Here is a 21,291-nt window from a genome sequence, read left to right on the forward strand (position 1 = left end):
CACTTTGCACATATGTGGGAATATGTTTGAAATACAGGTAACTATTTGAATAAAAACTGCCAAATTTCTTTAAAAGGTTCTTGATGACTAATTTGTACATCTTTCATCTTTCCGTATCCTTGCATAGCACTTAGATAATCTACAATGTTTTTGTTTGTTTCTTTTTAAATACATGTTGCAAATATTTCCTCCTTGTGAGTTTCTTGACTGTTAACTTTGTTGTGTTGAGGAAACTTTGTACTTTGTACAGAGTTAAATTATGAGATTTTTTTTACATTTGCATTTTGCATCTTGATTAGTAGACTTTGCCCATCCCATATTTATAAACATATCTCCTCATGTTTTCTCCTAATTCTTTAACAGTTTTGAATTTTTATTTAACTTTTTAATCACCTAGAGTTCACTTACATGTATATTGTAATTTAAATAATTTACTTTTTTCCTAAATGAATAGCCATTGACACAAAATCATTTACTGAATAGTTAATATTTTCTCTTTGATGTGAAATGCTACCTTTATCATTCACTAAATTTTAGTGTATATATTGTTCTGTTTCTGAGCTCTATTAGGTTCAGTAGATTAATTGTTCCATCTTTCTGTAAATACCAAGCTGTTTTAATCACTATAACTTAAGAATATGCTTTAGCACATGGAGATAAAATTCCTCTTATTTTTAAAAAAATATTTCTTCATTATTCTTGCATGTTTTATTATCCAGGTTAATTTTATATTTAGTCTATCAAATCCTTTAGCATTTCTTGTTGATTTTTTTATATTACTTTGAATTTATAGCTACTTAATCACATTTTTTCGATCTATAATTCTTTAATTAGATGTAAAAACCAACAAGATAAAAAAGCCTTCAAGGAAAGAGAAAAATTTCTTTGCAGTCTTTTTTTTTTTTTTTAATTTTTTTTTTCAACGTTTATTTATTTTTGGGACAGAGAGAGACAGAGCATGAACGGGCGAGGGGCAGAGAGAGAGGGAGACACAGAATCGGAAACAGGCTCCAGGCTCTGAGCCATCAGCCCAGAGCCTGAGGCGGGGCTCGAACTCCCGGACCTCAAGATCGTGACCTGGCTGAAGTTGGACGCTTAACCGACTGCGCCACCCAGGCGCCCTTTTGCAGTCTTGAAAAACAGGTAGTGTAGTTTTGATTTGACATATGAGGTAATGAGGAGTCTTAATGAATCGAAAGAAGAAATGAAAGACGTGCTGTTTAAAAGCTTTTGCTAATCGCTTCCGAAGCTTGCTAACAGCAAAGATCAGGTTAGGGTGAGGGTTTTGAAAGAAATAGTCTCACAGAAGGTAAACAATTAGCTGATGATGTGAATCTGGCTGTGAAGGCATGAGAAACTGGCTAGGGTCGTGCCAAGGGGGATGGAGGGGAAAGAGCAAATATTGCCGGAAGCCAAGCTATCCAACCAGCCTGATGGCAGGGCCCAGGCGGTGGACAGATAGGGACTGCATGGTGGCCCACAAAAAGTGAAGCTTCTTGTACTCCTGCTTTTATGTAATTTGGCCTTAGTGTTGGTCAGGGCAGCCCCCCTACCAATGAAAGTACCTGGGGATTTGTCTGTTGGGGAATTGCCCACAACAGGCCCCCCGGGAAAAGAACCATTGGGGAAAGAAATAAGATTCCACAGGGAAATTATGCGGCCTTACATCCAGCCCTTGCCACCCTCTATAAGGACTCCTCTACCTAATGGAAGGATAGCTGCATATATTTCCCAGCCAAGGAGGGGACAAATGGGTTCAAAATCCCCACACCAGCAACAAAGGAATGTATCTATGGATACAAGTTACTCCAACCCCCTAGGCCTACTTGGCCCCCAGGAGGCATTCCAGATGATGATTGGACCTGGTGGGTTAAGGTACAGAATTGTTCATTAGTTTCTAGGTATACATTGTCTCTCTGGGAACGCATAAGGCATGGGTTCTCAGGGCCCTCTTGGCTCCCTCCCGGCACCCCAGACCAAAGCAAATGCTTGGGTTCCTTATACCGCAACTGGTTCAAAGAAACAATTATGAAGTCATGTCTCTATAAACGTTCCACTTGAGGTGTTGAGAGCTAGATGACCTTTCATGAAAATAGCAAAGCAAATGCTTTATAAACTATAAATAAACATAGATACATAATGAAAGTAGTATGACGAAATTAATCAATAAGCAAAAGGCAGGAGGGAACGTTACAAGAAAATAACCATGTTGTTCCTTAATGGGTGATTACACAAAGGAACATTTTTAGAATTAGGTAAAGCCCAGAAACATAGATGACGCATGCTACAAGGAAATTGCTAACAAATATAATGCCACGTTTGCCACAATAAAGCGGCCAGTCTAACACACTGTTGTTGTCTGTGTCCATTTGTTATTTTGGCCGATGCATTCATCCTTCGGGAACCCCTGGACCTGCTGGGGCTGGACTCTGGCAAAATGTGAACTGTTTCCAAGGAAGAAATGGGCTGTAATCACACCCTTGTCTGATAATTAAGGCTCTGAGGCATTACAGTGAAGTATCTTGGCTTCTTGTCTTTGGGTCTCCACTCAGGACAGAAGACTTTCAATGCCAGAAAACGTTATTCCTATTCGTTACTTTGTTTGTGTACATCTTTGATATGACTGATTTGTGTTCAGGAACATAGCAGCATTATAGTCCAATATTTTCTGATTGTGACCTAGAGCTGTTGCCTGGGTTTTTTTATATACGGTTAACCTTTTGACTGACTTTAATGTATTTTACACAACAGCCTGGTTAATTTAAAAGATAAACCCAGTTTTAGAGTCCCTATCATTGTATTAAAGTCACAAAAACATCAAAATTAAATCTGTAAATCTTACTGCACAGATTCAACGGAAACTTCAGGGTTGTAGACCCTGGACTCTTAAGAATATTTATTTTCTAATGATGTTCATCATTATTTTCATCACCGTGATAACTCAGCATTTGTTTGAGCAGTTGCCATGAACCAGGCACTTTGTTAAATGCTGGGTACATACTACCTTAGTCAAGGAGTGTCTTCCCAAGAGATAATACTAATATTCCCACTTTATAGATAAAGAAACTGAGATGAATAAAAGTTAAGTAACCTGTTCAAAGGCAGGCCTACTGCTAAATGACTGTGTTGAACACAGCATAGTCCTGAGGCTAGGCTTTTAATGGTTATTCTAAATGGTCAAATCAATAGCATCTTTGCTTAGATACAGAGATCTTAAGCAAGTTGCTAATTACCACTCACCTTTTTTTGTCACTTATTTGAGAACCTATTTCTTTTCCTAGTAACATATTTAGATGTATTGAGGTCACATAGTTGTGTTCAGAGCTTTTATTTAAATGAAAGAGAAAGTGAGTCATCAGATTTTAGATGCTTCTTTGACTTGAGTGTTCTAATTTTGCTTGTTCTCCCTGGAAATGTGCAAACATCCTGAATGTCTGTGTGACTGAAGCTTCTGAAGTTAGACAGAAACATCCCTTACATCACTTCCCATTATTCACTGTAATGCCGGTCACCTAATGCTTCTGCAAACTCCATTCACTGCTGTCCTACGTTAGCACCTAACATCTGGTCACCAAAGATAAAAGTTCTCATTCTTCCGCTCTTTTTAAGCTGGCTTATGTTTTGTGCATTTGAGGTTTGAGCAACAGTTACTGAAAGCCAGTTTCTTTCCTGAATACATGACAATGGAGGTTTTTGGAGGAAGTGGATCCCCGCAAGTAATTTCTGGTTTTGAGTCGGTGGTATTTGATGAAATATAATCCTCAACTTGAAGACAGTTGCGACACGTCAGTCCAACCCAGAATGGTATAATACAGAGGTGCTGCCAATGTTCAATTTACTTGATAATGGCTGAGAGCTGCTTAAGGGATTCAGCTGCATTCACCCAACTACCTTGTGACAAAAGAACAAATTGTTTCCCAATCTGCCTTGATACTCTAACTGTAACTGTAGGCAGATAAGAAAAAAAATGGTCTGGGCTTACATACAATTTAGTTTAAATAAGGTAAAATGAAGAAATTACTGCTGTTGATATTCTCACTTTCTTTTTGACAAAATTTTGGACCATATTGGCTTTTGGGAAAAAGCTCCCATAAACCATCTGTGCTAAGAGGCCATTCAAACTCTCAGAGTGGACTTCCAAGCAGCCACACTCAGAGGCAGAACCACTGCAGAAAAACTCTTAGTTTTGTTTTGTTTTGTTTTTTGTTTTTTGTTTACAAGAGGGTGGGAAAGTTGTGAAGGGTTCTGCTAATTGGATGCATAATACTAGTTTGATGAGCTCTGATGTATGCTTTTCCCTCCGGGGTTATTTGCTGAAGGAACAAGGAGACTCTGGGGACCATCACACTACACAAAGCAGTGTTTGCTGCCCAAGGCATTTATCCCACAGGTAAAGATGGACTTATTTCATTCATTTGGAGTGTAGCCTTTCTTTGGACCTGCCCCAAAAGTCTTTCTAAAGATGCAAAGCAGAAGGACTAAAAGATCAGCAAGTAGAATGAAAAACTAGAGGCAACCCCTTCTACATATTTTTGCACCCACTTGAGATATTTTCCTGCTTTCAACACACATACACACACACACACACACACACAGAGAGAGAGAGAGAGAGAGAGAGAGGGAGGGAGGGAGAGAGAGATTGATTGATTTTTAAAAGGCTTGGGTGGGGTGCACCTGGGTGGCTCAGTTGGTTAATCATCTGACTTCAGCTCACATCATGATCTCGAAGTTTGTGAGTTCTAGCTCTGCATCGGGCTCTGTGCTGACAGGTCAGATCCTGGAGCCTGCTTCAGATTCTGTGTCTCCCTCTCTCTGTGCTCCTCCCCCACTTGCACTCTGTCTTTTTCTCTCAAAAATAAACATTTAAAAAATTATTAAAAATTTAAAAATAGAAGTTTTTTTTTTTTTGAGACAGACACACAGAAAGAGAACACAGGGAGAGGGGCAAAGGGAGAGAAGAGAGAGAATCCCAAGCAGTCTCCATGCTGTTAGCATGGTGCCTGTTGTGGGGCTCCATCCCACGAACCATGAGATTATGACCTGAGCTGAAATCAAGAATCGGATGTTTAACTGACTGAACCACCAAGGAGCCCATTTTTTTAAGATTTTTAAAAATTTTTTATTTATTTTGAGAGGGAGGAGATTTTAAAGCCATGCTGGAAACATGGTTTGAAAAACTGAAGTAAATGCCATGCTAACATTGGAAGAAAATTGGGGCCAGAGACATATCCAAGTGGACCATTCGTTGTATGCCTTCTCCTGAGTATATATGAAGGCATGCTCATGTTCAAAGTCATAATGAAATAGGTGACAAACACTGATTCCTCTCAAGTCGAGATCAAGAGTATACTAGTGGTTGTCTATTAATAAAGCTGAACTATGACATCATATATTGTAACTTATCTTGAATATAATTACTGGGAGAGGCTAAAATACTTACATAGGACAAAAAAAATGAATAATTCTCAATTATAATTGATTTCTCAGCCTATAGAGTCCCACAGCTAAAAGTTGATTTGTATTAATTTATAATTCAGGCATATGTGGTTTTCATTACATTTCCAATCAACCCCATCAGAACCAAACCATTTTTAAAACAGCAAAATATGAAGTATAAACCAGGGACTCAAGCCCCAATTTCAGCACTCTATGGTACCCTGTAAGGTATGCACAGTTTTCTCACCTTCCTCTTGTGACTATGACATGTTTTTGGTTTTTTGTTTTGTTTTGTTTTGTTTTTTGCTTCTTCTTTCAGGCAGCAGAATAAAACTTAATCAGAATCACCTTTTTTTAGATCTATTGAAAGTATTTGAAATGGGAAGTTATTATAAAGATCTGAGATCGTTATTTTTCATTGTAGAATAATAGATGGCAGTTCTAAAGGAAAAAAGATCACATTTCATTTTATTAAAAATAACTCTGGAGCACCTGGATAGCTCAGTCGATTAAGCGTCCAACTTCGGCTCATGGTCATGATCTCGCGGTTTGTGGGTTCAAGCTCTGCATCAGGCTCTGTGCCGACAGCTCAGAGCCTGGAGCCTGCTTCAGATTCTGTGTCTCCCTCTCTCTCTGCCCCTTCCCTGCTTGCACCCTGTGTCCCTCTCCCTCTCAAATATAAACATTAAAAAACATATTTTTAAAATAACTGATATTTTTAACTCAATGTGAAGAAAGAAAAGCAAAAGAAAGGTTGTTTTTCCCTTTAAGTGTTTACTGACCTGATAGCTAGGCCTTCTTGACTTCTTATTTTTGGTTTCCAACTACAAATCCAGCATCAAGCCACATTTTCACTCCATCAGGAAGTTGGCAGTGCCCTAGGATAAGCCTGCTCTTGCAACCTGCTATTAGTAAGCGGTGGCAGACTGGATCTTCCAAGGAGAACCCCAACATTATCTCCTCCCTGAAATGCTCCTCTAGTACCTTGCAACTCCCTCTTCAATCCTGAACATGGGTAGGCTTGTGACATACTTGTCAGCACTAGAAGGAAACAGAAGTGATGTAGTGTGACTTCCCAGGCTCAGTCAACTTCCGCTTGTGAACTGGAATATTCATGCCGGAGCCCTGAGCCGCCCTGCAAGCGGCCCAGCTTCCACAGGGCTGTCATGCTAGGAGGAAGCCTAATCTAACCCACATGGAAAGACTACCTAGCAAGTCCTAGGATGACACGAAGACAGCAGGTGGCTCCAGTCCCTGCCTGTCCTGTTCTCTGCAATTGCATGAGCACCTGAGTCAAAACCACTCAGCGAAACTCTCTTTCCCAAGCAGTTGGCTCACAGAAATGGTAGAGATGGGAAACATTTGTGTGTCTTAATCTACTAAGTTTTGGAGTGATTGGTTACATAGAAATCATAACTAAGACATAGGTATCAAGAAGAAAGTAAATTACAAATCAAAGCAGTATGTCAGCTTCAGAAATTCATTGGCAGAATTTCTGGTGCCGGTCTATTTGAATGTAACCATCTGTTTGGTAAGTTCCACCATTTCTCATTTGTATGTTGAAAACTCTGGATCCCAGTTAGCATAGAGATTGAAACATTTGAATCACAAACCTTGTTTTCTTCTGTCTGTAACAAACTGGCCCAAATGACATTGCAAATGAGTCAAACCCAGAAAGAGAGTGGTTATATGACAAATAGGTTAGAATTACTTGGAATCAACCAAAATTTTCCTTGAATGTTTTTCCCTTATCTCTGAGGCAAGTTCTCTCCCCATTTTCAAAGTGGTAAGTAACAGAATGACCTCCTACCATGCTTCCAGGATTTTATGCTTCTGTATGGGAAGGAGAGTCATGATTAAAAGATGAAATGGTCCAGGAGGCAACCATTTAATCATCCTACGCTGAAGAGTTGGGTTTCTAATTTGGATGTATTCATTGGTGCGGATTAGGCTGCTTTGTAAATAGAAGTGTTCTTCCACATCTGCCTTATACTTGTGGTGTGCACTTTGTCTCATAAGCAAGGAAGAAGAGGAGCTCTGTCTTCTCTTGTACCCTGATGCTCCCCACAACACTGACCAGGGCCCTACACCCAGAGAATGTGCAGGGAGTATTCCTAAATGGGAGTATTTCAAAGAATTAGATATCCAGCAAGATCCTCACAAATGTCTATGAGATAATAATAATAAAGGTCTTAATTATCATAATAATAATAACATTTAATATTTATTGAGTATTGACTATGTATCGAGCACTGCACAAAACATTGTAAAGTGTTACCTCATTTAATCTTTATAATATTCACTTAACTGGCATAGAGAACAGCTCTGGAGTGTGTGTGTGTGTGTGTGTGTGTGTGTGTGTGCATATACTGGGGCCTTCAGACTCTTGGTTATTGCTCTTTGATTGTTTTTACAGCTTCATGAAATACTGAAGGCATGGGAAGAGAATTGCTTTTTCTATAGAAATGGACAGGAGCCATGGGAGGATAAAGAAAGTAGCAAATTATACAGCAGGACCAAGCCCAACAGAATAGCTATCAGTATCAGATTTATCGAAGCTGATCTCTGTCAATCACATGGATGGAGGTGAAAAATGGGATAAAACGAGGGAACATCTTACTTCCTTAGAAAACCTTTCCTGACAATCCATTCTAAAAGATTCTTTGTTTTTCCAGCCCCACAGCTCCTGGCTCCTGCCCCTTATAATTCTTACACACACACACACACACACACACACACACGCACACACACAGGCATGCACACAAACACACTTGCACACAGTATACTAATTGTTTATCATTGCTCCTGCAGGACTTAATCTCATTACTCCTTAGGATCAGAAATAGCAGGAAACCTACTGTGTCCCCAAAAAGCCTAGAACACAGGCTGGCACAGAGTAGGTGTTCAATGAATATTTGTTGAATAAATTAAATGAATAAGAACAGAATTTTTTTAGTTTGAGAGAGAGAGTGAAGGGGGTGGAGAGGGACAGAGGGAGACAGAGAAAGAATCCCAAGCAGTCAACAAGACTGAGCAAAGTAGCAGACACACGATAGGACACGATGTTTCTAACCACACAAAAGACCTCATTTTCAAAATACCTGCAGCCATAGTGGAAACAATAGTTGTCATTGATTTGTTTTCCTTCTCATGCTTATAGCATTGGTAGACATTATCTTTACATTTTTAGTTATCACTTAATTTTTTTTAGTTAAAATCTCCCACCAGCATTCTTTTCACTTAGGTACCATAATCCAGAGACTAAAACAATATCCAATATTCTTTAGATTACTTATCCAAAGCCTCTCAGATAATAGGTCAGATTATTCCTTTCCTCTTCATTTCACGAACACCTGCTACATATACAGCCTGTGTTAGGCATTGTCAGGAAAGCAAAGATGATTCAGATGTAGATTCAGCCCTCAGAAATCAATATGGACCCCACCAGACCGCACCATTTTCAGTGAACACCTGTACAATGTTTCTTTTCTGTAGAAGCAAGTGACAGTTTACATTAACTCATGGAGAGCATTTTCACTGATCTCACCAGCTGCAGAGCGGCTTTCATGATATTCTTTAATGTCATGGAAAATTTCCTGTGGGTTGTGTTATCCTGTCTTTTCCTTTCTTAAAGCAGAAAGTAAGAGGAAAAAAAATATTAGGACATCTGGTATATGTGTCTCTGGGAAAGGACTGACTTCTTCATACTTTTTGTTCCTTTCATTGCTGCCTTTACCACCATGACATAGACTATTAGTCACTCCAACAGATACCCAGATTATGGGGGTTTTATTTTATTTTTTTGAATTTCTGACTTTATGAACACAAATTCATAGTCTTATCTATCAAGTGCATTCATTCATTCGTGCATTTATTTATTCAACAAATATGTCTTGAGTTACTAGTACAGACCAAATATTACCCTACTCTCAAGAAGCCTGTTGCCCTGAGGGAAGATAGACATGCAAACCTACAATTTAAGTACAATAAGAAGTTTGATTTAATAAAGATATGTATATGCCTGGGTGAGGAGGAATCATGGCAGGGAGCAAAGGAAAGGAGGCTAAGTCTGCCAGGAGAATCAGGAAAAGATTCATAAGAGAGATAAGTATCAAGCTGCCAGCAGAAAAATAAATAAGAAGCAGCTGAGCAGAAAAGCAAAAAGGTGTGTGTGTCGGGGGTTGAGGGGATGTTCCAGGCAGTCAAGAAAGTTAAGAGAGATAGAAATGCAAAACAGATGCAATATAGTTGGAGCATGAAGTAAACGTGAGAAGTGGCAGAAGAAACTGGAGAGGAAATCAGAGTCTACTTATGGAAAGGCCTTGCATTTCATGAAAAAGAGTTGATGTGTTTAACCCAGAGGAAATGTGAAGGCATGAGAAATTTCTGAGCAAGAGAATGATGGAATCAGATTTTGTTTTGGAAAGACAGCATCATGAGAATTGAATTTATAATAATGGGGCAGTGGTGTAAGGAAGCCAAAGAGAGGCAGAGAGATAAGGAAGGTAGCCTGTGGAGATAACATAGGTAGGAAATGATGCTGTTTTCATCTAAACAGATTCAATTTTGACTCCATTTGATTAACTGAAATTAGATGGTCAATATCAAATAATGAACAGAGAAACACTAGAATCAAGGCATTACTTTAACAAACACTTATTTAGTACTTATTACCTGCCAAATGATGTGATAGCTGCCAGGAGGAGAGAAATGGCTAATATATGGTCTTCTTCTTAAGAAACCTCCAAGTCTGAGAAGTGAGACAAATCACGTCAACCATAACAAACAATGAGATAAGAGCCCCACGGAAGCATGAAACTCTCTGGGAACAAAGAAGCTTTAGTAGGCCAACGATAGAGGATTTACATTCTCTGATTATCACAAACACTAACCTCATAAGAGCTAGCATGTTTTTTGAAGACCTACTCTATGCCAAATTCCGTAGATGTGCTTTATGTACCCAGTCTCCTCAAAGGGCGAGATACCAAAAATTACTTTTAAATTATCTCTTTTCCATCCAAAGATCTTAACTACTCCAACAATATTCTAATTAATTACACGGTGGCTTGTTCGGAGTACATTCATTTTTGTTTGACTAAGCAAAAGTACTTTTGCAGTTCCCAGTTTTCCCCCTTGGCTATGATTATCCAAACCACATAATTACATTAATGGAAAAAAAAAAGACATTAAAGATAACCTTTTACAAAGGTACGCATTTGGACTGCTAATTACAGCACCTGATTTATTACTGCTTCCATTAACGATAGATTTCGCTCTTACTTAACAAGATCTTAAGAAAACATTAACAGATTGCAAATCTTGTCCCTACTTTCGTACTCTACTTAACAGCTCAGCTGAATATTAACCACCGGCTGGTGGTTTTAGAGAGGACGGAAGCCTGAGGTCACTTGGAGTGGCGTGTGCAGTGCATGTACCTGACATGCATCATGCTATTGGTCTTTCCACACACCTGGTTAGTATGTAAAACTGGATGCACTTCTCAAGGACACACCTTGGCTTCCCCTGCATAGTTACATTGTGTACATTGTGCTGGGAAGACACATGATAACCTGGATGATATATGTTTGGGTGGAGAAAAATCTAGGTTAACAGACTATCTCAAATGGTCTCTGATATCCTTAAACAACAGATGTCTGTGACAGCACCTTTCATTAGTCAAAAGGTTTTCTGTTTTACATTTCACATATAACTTTATTCAGTTCAAAGAAACAGGTTTCTACGAGCATTAAGGGCTATTTGGTCTGAGGACTATGCTTTATCTACTATCCATACAAGCTGTTTTCATGGCATCAGTCATTTTCCCAACTAAACTACAAGTTTCATAAGGGCAGAAACCATGTCTTATATTTATTCTGCAAACCCCAATATGCTGCACATGAAATGTGGACAAAATAATTCTGCATTTGGCTCTACTGCTTGCCATCTGTGTATCTTAAGTAAACTTCCTTCACTTCTCCAAGCTGCAGTTTGCTCATGTATAAAAGAGGGAATATCTTTTGAACATTAGTTAGACAAATTTAAACAATACTCTGCAAACCTAAATAAATTACCAAATATAATCCAAAGTATATTAATAGTACATATATATTACCAAGCATTATGCTCATATGATATGATCTTGCTATTGATGATTACAGGCAATCAGTGAAAATACCCCTCCATGTATTAAATGGCAAATCTCTTACAGAAGAAATTTCTGACAGGGAAAAAATTTGTTTATATAATTTCTATTGTGCTCTCACATGTACCAATGATCTTACATGCTTTTTATAATGATCATGGCAATGCTACCAACATCTCCAGAGATTATAGTTCTCAGAAAATCTACGATGTTTACCAAAAAACTACATTACACTCAAAATCAGTCCATTTAAGATGTCTTTATTCCGGTTAGAAAGAAAAGGTCAAGAAATGTGTATATTCACTGCCAAAAATAGAGGAAAAAAACAGATTTAAAGAATTAAAAAAAAAATTGAAATTAATATATTCAAAGCTATGGCCATCTTGAAAATAAATTCCTGTTTTTAAAATCACATTAGTCAAGTGAAAAAGAATTGTAAACATTGTGGTCCCTCCGGTACATTCTTTCTGTTTCTACGCATTTTATTCAGAAACTTTTTTGTTCCTCTTTGTTTGTTTTAAACCTGGGGGATCTCAAGCTCTATTAACAATAAGTGATGGGGCACCTGGATGACTCAGTCATTTAAGCCTCCAACTCTTGATTTCAGCTCATCATCTTGTGGTTTGTGGCATTGAACCCTGAGCTCCATGCTGGCAGTGCAGAGCCTGCGTGGAATTCTCTCCCTGTCTCTGCCCCTCCCCGCTTGTGCACGGGTGCACTCTCTCTCAAAATAAATAAGTGAACTTTAAAAGATACATTTATTTTTTGAGAGAAAAATTATTCATTGCTTTTGAGAGAACGTAGATCAAGTTGGAGGTACCAAGTCCAAAACCCCTCATCATATTGTGTGAAGCACCTTCTTTATAGGCCTCATCTCACTCTCTTTAAGTGGCAAGTCCATGAAATATGCAGTAGAAATTAAAAGAGACGACATCTGGACCTTAGAAGGTAAGGCAGCCAGTAGATTTATTCCCACCAATATATAGCATCTATACCCTTTAGGATCCAAATGTTCCACAGCTTCATGTCTTTGATTTAACTGACTGTAAGCTAGCTACCTCATCTAATTTAGTGCTCAGGCGGGGGGGGGGGGGGGGGGGGGGGGGGGGGGGGGGGGGGGGGGGGGGGGGGGGGGGGGGTTGTCTAGCCCTCCCCCCTCCCGCTCCCCCCCCCCTCGCAAATAAGATCATGCCACAGAAAGGAGTGAGGTAGGTGGGAAGAAATTATCCTATATTGGCCTGCCCTAAATACCACTTTACAGGGAGCCTGGGTGGTTCAGTCAGGTAAGTGTCCTACTTGGGCTCAGGTCATGATCTCACAGTCTGTGAGTCTGAGCCCTGAGTCAGGCTCTGCGCTAACAGCTCAGAGCCTGCTGTGGATTCTCTGTCTCTCTGCCTCTGAAAAATAAATAAATAAATAAACATTTAATTTATTTAAAAAAAAAAAAGGTCACCTTACAAAATATTTACAGGAATTTCCTTAGTCCTTTATGGATAGATCCTTCCCAGACTTGACAACTAGAGGGTTTTCTTAAGGAATTATCTGCTAGATGTTTCCTTGACTAGCCACTCTTTTTATTTATTGCTTTATTTGTTTTCTTAGTAATGTTTTCCTTATGCAAATAATTTTAATTGTCACTGCTAGTTTTTATTAACTTTAGCCAATGTTATTATAAAAGTCTGATAATGGCTATAGTGTGCCTATCACCTGGTTTATTACCCAACACTCTGGAGATCAGTCTTTTGCATTTTGGAAACCCTGAGTGAAACACTTGGAGAGAGTCCACTAAAGTTATAGTGTGTGGTCCCAAGAGATTGTAAGTAAAAGACAGTCCTGCTGTTTTCACTCGGGTCACAGAGTTCAGCACTTATTTCTAGTCAGAAAAGGGGGCATTTTCAACATAGCCAGATTACGCTAGGTGATATACGTAGGTTCTTGGAACACTAGTTTTCATTTATAAACTAAACTTATTCCTTTGAAGACTTGTGATACTGGGGGCACCTGGATGCCTCAGTTGATTAAGTGTCCAACTCTTGATTTTGGCTGAGGTCATTATCTCACGGTTTGTGATTTTGAACCCCTCGTGGGGTTCTGTACTGGTGGTGAGGAGCCTACTTGAGATTCTCTCTCTCTCTCTCTCTCTCTCTCTCTGCCCCTCCCTAGTGCTGTCTCTCTCTCTCTCTCTCTTAAAAATAAATAAATAAACACTAAAAAAATGATTTGAGATACCAAAGTGGCTCTAAAAGGCAAAAGTCTCTTTTTTCTTTATCTTCCATCTACAACACCCAGATACCTGATGCTAAACTATCCCCAACTCTGAAACCACATGTTAATCCTTTTTTTCTGAAAAATTAATTATCCTCAAGTTTGAAAGAGACCTACAGAGCTTATTATTGATAACTTTTGCTAAAAATAAAGCATCACATTCTGATATAAAATGACCAATAACAGTACAAAGAAATCTTCTTTATATTTTGACTAAGGATTGATTCCTTTCTAGGAGTAAAACTCTTGTCAAGTAAATGAATAACCATTTATGCATCCATTAATGCATCCTAAAAATTTTACTGAATACTATCCATGTTCTGTACTAACAGTTTATCTAGCACAAGTTCAGCTGGAGCATGTTTGACCCATTTATGAATACATTGAGGTGAGATTTCTGATTAAGTAGGTAGAGATTGGCTCCACGAGACCCTTAGAGATACTGAATACAAAATGGGGTTGATTATAAATATCAGAAGTCTTCAGAGGGAAGAAACACAGGTGGCTCTTTGATCTCCCATTTCTTTTCTACTCATCCGCTACATTTCACATCCTTCCCCTTTCCTACATTGCTTAGAAACCCACTGAAAGAAAGAAAGAAAGAAAGAAAGAAAGAAAGAAAGAAAAGAAAAGAAAAGAAAAGGTACCCAGATACCCATTGAATGCCTGTATACTTTGGCAATTCATTGGTAATCTTAAAGCTAAAGGACCAATGTTACAATAAAATACTGAATGAACAGTTGCCTATAAAATTCAGCAGAGCGAATGCAGTAAACAGGAAGCTAAATTTGGTTTTGCAGGTTACCCAAAAAACAATGGTATGTCTTCACAGAGGATCTTATACTTCAATACCACTAGAAGAGGAAGAGAAGCCCTCTTCCCACAGTGACCACGCTGTTTTCTCCAGGCAGTGTTGGCACCCCCTTCCAGCTTAGGGCTGAGAATGGCAGCCCAGGTGAAGAAGTGAGCAAACCAAGTCTTCTGCCTTCACCTAAGTTTGGAAATCAGCAGTAAACAAGACTGCTGTTTGGTTGTTATTTATTTCCTCCATGTGTTTGATATTGGGTCATTTTCAATTTTGTTTTTAATACAAAAACCTGGACCTAGTCCGAAATAAAAATGACAACTGGGTAGTTTTAAGGTTTAATAGCTAAAAGTTGATCAAATATATTTACTGGAGGAAAAAAAAATAGAAAAAAGAACTCTTCACATGGTGAGATGTAATCAATTAACCTAGAAATATACATTAATACTTACAATCTCATCAGCATCATTTGCCTCAGAAACAGGATCTGCAATGATTTGTGAAAAGTAGGCCATATAAATAATACTCATTTGTACACTACCTAATTCCAACCACCACCACACCTGCATAAATGAAGTTTTATTCTCCTTACTCCTTCAGCAAATATAATGCTGCCACGTACCCTTAATGTGGAAACAGAATATAACTCTATTTTAGAACTAAACAACAGGGTACATCTGTATGTATGTGTGTTTGTGGGCACAAGTTCCCACACTGCTCTTTTTTTCTTTAGATGTCATAGAACTTCCTGCAAAGAGCTTTGGTGATCTACTTTTTCATTTTGTAGAAATGAAAATTCAGAGTAAGTGACTTCCCTTTACTGTCATTTTAAAATTTGTTCTTATGAAATTTCCAAGAATTTTCTGGTCCTATTCATTGAACAACCCTGAATTTTACAATGCCATAATTTTGGTTGATCAGATGGTTACTAGAACGTGGTTAGCTGGCTATTCGTGATCATTTTTGTTACAGACTAATTGAAGAAAATTAGGAAGAAATAACTGTTTACCGATTATAGTAGGTTCCACGTGTTACAATTAGAGGAAGCAGTTGTTTGCTGTATTAGAATTTATTCCTCAGTATCTTTTTCAAAATGCCAACCCTGGCTGTAATTAGAGGCATATAGTTTTCTGAGAAAACAAACTCTCAGACAGCTTTTAACTATTATTCAAATCTTCTTTAACTCAGATTGAGCAACTATTAATGTTTATTCTGAAAGGAAAAAAGGATGGAATTAGAAACTAGGCTCCCACAATTAGAAAGCCAGTGTAGGGGTTACTATCTTCAACTGAGTCCAGTTTTATCTTTCTCTGCTGAATTTTTTTTTTTTTTTTTTTTGCTTTGGGCTAACGCCTCTCAAGAGAGTTGAGGTGTTTGCATAATCCACACTCCATCTAGTGGTGACAGATGGAAAAGTCCACCCGGAAAAATAAGCCCTTCAGAAAGTGAACAACTGACAAAGTACAGTACTTCCTCTTTGAAATTATACTTAATAAGATATGCCATTTCTTATAAAGAATCAAACAATTCTTTTTTGACAATTATTTTTGATAACTTTTGAAGTTATCAAGTGGGTTATCTATGGCGAGGGGAATGAGTGTTTCTAGAGAAATTCTTTGGAGACAGGAATTATTGTGTGTTCGGTCTGCTAGCAATCACTTCTCATTCACATCCTTGCCAGAGAAGGAGTAGTTCAGGGATTAAGTGCTCAGACTACTGGCCAAAGGAGCTGGGATCAGATTTCTAGCTCTGCTTTTTATTATCCGAATGACTTTTGGCAAAATTACTTAATTTTTCTGACCTTCTGTAAACCTTTCCTATAAAACAGAGATAAAATTAAAACACACGCACACACATATATGCGCATGCTAAGCACTTACAAAAATACTCAATGTATGTTAACTACTCAGTAAATGTTCGGTATTATTATTATTGTCAAGCAAATCAGAAAAATGTGTAACACTTTCATATTTACCCAGTCGTTCAATCAAGCCAACATAGAATGTTCGAGCTTCCCCCCCCCCACCCCACCTAATACCATAGGTGTATTGTTAGCTGCGATTGTGTGTGTGAAATTTGTGAATTTCAAAGGCCCAATACTCACTCGAGCCCACTTACTAACTCAACAGCAGTGCATCCTTGAGACAACGGGAGAGGATGCTGGCACCATGGAATTTCTCTCTCAGTGGAGATGGGCTCAAAACAGGCTCCTCTTTCAATGGCCCATTCTTGAATTATTCCCTAAAATATTTTTCTGCTTTCTGCTGGCTGTTCTCGAGCCAGTCCACTGTTCATTATTGGACAATAAACAAGGGAGTGATATTAAAATACATTCTGACTTATTTTATTATTCTGGTTGAATGGGAAGTCAGAAAGGAGGAAATATCCATCATCGTTGAAAGCACTGTATGTTGAACAAGGCTCTATGGGAAAGAAACATATGGTAGATGAGTTTTGATTGATGGAAGGAAAGAGGAACAGAATGCAGGTGCTGCTGAAAGCATTGAGCCCACGACAGGTGTCCCAGGGGAAGGTACCTGGGTAAACACACGGCCACATTGAATACTGATTCCTTGAGTGTGAAAGACCTTGACATCCTCTTTCACTATATTGTGCCTCAGCCTGGAGCTGGACATTGATAAACTGCTTCTAAAATGCATTCTCAGTGTCTCTGGCTCTACCATCAACTACAGACTAAACTGGCAACTTGCCCTTTGGTTTATTTGACAAACATGTATTGAGCATCTGCCTTACAATCATCATTAAGTGGTTTCTTCATACACAGAGTAGTGAGTTACTATTAATAAGTCAATGACTGACTTTCTGTACTTGGCTTTTCTTGGTGTTAAAACATGGTATTCCCATTTAAACACGTATTCAGCAAACATTTTTCTGAATATCTGCTATGTAGCAAATACATGTGTGTATGACTTGGATTCAGTGACAGAGATGGGCAAAGTGCCCAGCTCTTGAGAAGCTTACATTCTGCAGGGAGACAGATACATTGACGTGTAAAATAAATAAATAAGAACAAAAGACTGCAATTAGGGCTACTTTGAGTTGAGTGGTCAGGAACTAACTGTTTCTAAGAGATTTAAATTTAATCTAAAATAAGAATGACAGAGGCCGGTCACATAAACATCAGTCATATATATAAACATCCTTCCCGCAGAAGGAAGGGCCAGCCAAAAAGATAGAAACAAGCTGGGCATGCTCAAGAGACAACTTACCCCAGTTGAAAATTTTCTCTGCTTCTGTTTCTGGTTTCTCTACTTGTTCTCCATGAGAAGAGATTATTTGCAGCTAGTGGTCTCTGGCAACTTGGGTAAATTCCTGCCTTAATCTGAAAATGCCACTAAAAAGAGTTGAACTAGGTCCTTCCTCAATATTGCTCTATACCCAGAAAGATAGCCTAGAAAAGGCATACAGTTTCTTTAATCAACTGTTGGAGGTTTAGTAATTTCCCATTGCTATGCTAGACACTTTATACGCATGACTTTGTTTGGTCCTTACATCATTCTCATGATAAGGAAAGAAATATTTTCTCTATTTTATAGATGAGTAAACTAGGACACACGGCTATTAAATGGCAAAGGTGAGGCTCAAATTCAGATTTCTCTGGGGACTCTTTAAAATATATAGAAGCAGGGGAGCCATGGGTCCTCTCTCTGGGTATGATACAGGTGAGAGATCAGTGGAGATCTCCAGCTGTATACACATGACCAGTACACACACACAAACACACACACACACACACACACACACACACACACACACACACAGAGCGAGAGAGAGAGAACTCCAGCTGCCTAAACTCTCCTTATTTTTTTAAATTTTTTTATGTTTATTTATTTCTGAGACAGAGAGAGAGCATGAGTGGGGGAGGGGCAGAGAGAGAGGAAGACACAGAATCAGAAGCAGGCTCCAGGCTCTGAGCTGTCCGCACAGAGCCGGACGCAGGGCTTGAACTCACAAGCTGTGAGATCATGACCTGAGCCGAAGTCGGACACTCAACCGACTGAGCCACCCAGGCACCCCTCTCCTTATTTTTGATAAGTGATATTCCAACATGATGGCAAGGAACACTTAGCATTGCTATATAGAGAGCAGTTGTTTTGTCTAGAAAATTAGAGGCCCAGAAGTTAAGGAAAATATATGAAAAAAAGATGAAAATATTTTAGGATGTAAAAAATAAGCAAAGAAAATTATCACTTAGATTTGGTATTTAGTAGGAAATAGTAATTCTGTTGTTTTTTAAAAGTCAAATATAATCTCTCAATAAGTTTGTCATATAAATGCAGAATAAATTAAGTATAAGGAGCTGTCTTTGTTCAGGTAAGGAATTGTCTGAGGGGGCACCTGGGTGGCTCAGTTGGTTAAGTAGCCGACTTCAACTCAGGTCATAATCTCGCTGTTCGTGAGTTCAAGCCCCATGTTGGGCTCTGTGCTGACAGCTCAGAGCCTGGAGCCTGCTTCAGATTCTGTGTCCCCCTCTCTCTGCCCCTCCCTCACTCATGCTCTGTCTCTCTTTCTCTCCCCCAAATAAATAAACATTAAAAATTTTTAATAACAAAAGGAATTGTCTGAGGATGAGGATATACATGTTGGAAGAAGAAGCTGAGAAAACCCAGAGTACAAGACATTGAACTATGCCCATTAATGGAGACCTTTATTTTATCAATATAGAATGCTTCATTTGCTAAATTTTGTTGATAATTTTCAAACTAATCTTCCATTTTGTATGCAACTAGATCTAGAATGTCAAGTATATTGTGGACATGAGAGTAGTTCTTTGAATAAAGGAAGCATCTAACTTCCTAGGATGTGTGGAATTTAAGAAACAAAACAGATGAACATAGGGGAAAGGAAAAAAAAGATAGGGAGGCAAACCATAAAGACTCTTAACTCTAGAGAACAAACTGAGGGTTGCTGGAGGGGAGGTGGGTGGGGAATGGGCTAAATGGGTGATGGGCATTAAGGAGGGTACTTGTGATGAGCACTGGGTGTTATATGTAAGTGATGAATCACTAAATTCTACTTCTGAAAACAATATTACACGCTATGTTAGCTAACTAGAATTTAAATAAAAACTTAAAAATAAAATAAAGTAAACATCCTAGGAGACTACAATAAGAGAAATTTAAAAATATAAAATCAGGGGCATCTAGGTGTCTCAGTCAGTTAAGTATCCAACTTCAGTTCAGGTCAAGATCTCACAGTTTGTGGGTTTGAGCCCCATGTCAGGCTCTGGGCTGACAGCTCAGAGCCTGAAGCCTGCTTCAGATTCTGCCCTCTCTCTCTCTCTCTCTCTGCCCCTCCTCTGCTTGCGCTCTGTCTCTGTCTCTGTCTCTCTCTCAAAAATAAATAAACATTAAAAAAAAAAAAGAAAACGAAAAGAAAAAAATCATACAAGGGCAAATGGTTTATTCTATTATTTGTTAAATATAAACTGATATAAATTTTTAAATTCTCATAACCATAACCTTCTCTTTGATGTGAACCCCTTGATACATTTTGAGAGCTGGAAGACTGTATTGTATCATAAATCTCCAGATTAAAGCCTGTCAGTAACAATACATAATGATTCACTGCAGGGCTTCACCATATCTGTGTAATCAAGCAGGGGATCCATGGGTCACTGCTCTATCATATGCATCAACCACATCTTCTTCAAAGGAGAAATTATCATGGGACATGGCATTGCCATTTTAATAATTGCTCTTTTGAACCACAACTTACGGAAACCACAAAGCTTCTTCCATAGATAGCAAATTTTTTCCTGTATAAGCTACCAATTTTGTTAGCTTTGGAAGATTTCTCTTTCACCAAATCAGAAATGCTTGATAATATTATTTATTTAAGTATCAATAAGACTTAAATAGTTTTGTTTATACTCTATTCATCAGACATATATCACATGGTTATATACAGAAGCCATATAAATGATAAAATATTCAAATGTATATATCTATGCATCATCAGGAAATATTGGATATTGAATTAAAGAGCAAGAGGTTTCAGTTTTTTTTAAAAGGAACACTGCAAGGAAACGTTCTTAGAAAAAAATTATAGCAGAAGAAAATCCAATGAAAGGACTTAAAGTTGAAGTGGAACCTGGGTAGCTCAGTTGGTTAAGCAGCTGACTCTTGATTTTGGCTCAGGTCATGGTCTCAAGGTTCATGAATTTGAGCCCCCACATCCGGCTCTGCACTCACAGTGTGGAGCCTACTTCAGATCCTCTGGATTCTGCTCTCTGCCCCTCCCCTGACCCCCCATGCAAGGCATGTGCATATTTTCTCTCAAAAACAAATAAATGTTAAAAAAAAAAGATAAAGTTGAAAAACTCGGATAGAGAGGTCACATATCTGACAATTGAAGTTCCTGAAAGAAGAAAGAAGGCAGATGAGAAGAAATTATAAAAGGTATATGTCAAGAATACTTCCCAGAACCAAAAAACTTGAAATCCAGATTAAAAGACTGAGTACCCAACATAATGATCAACCCCCCCCCCAAAATGATGAACATAGGGATCATTGGCATGAAATTTCACAACACCAGGAATGAAGAGAAGATCCCAAATCTTTAGGAGAAAATAAAAAATCATCTATTAAGGATCAGGTATAAGAACAACATTGTACTCCTA

This window comes from Prionailurus bengalensis, chromosome F2 (assembly GCF_016509475.1).
Source record: "Prionailurus bengalensis isolate Pbe53 chromosome F2, Fcat_Pben_1.1_paternal_pri, whole genome shotgun sequence".
Taxonomy (NCBI): domain Eukaryota; kingdom Metazoa; phylum Chordata; class Mammalia; order Carnivora; family Felidae; genus Prionailurus; species Prionailurus bengalensis.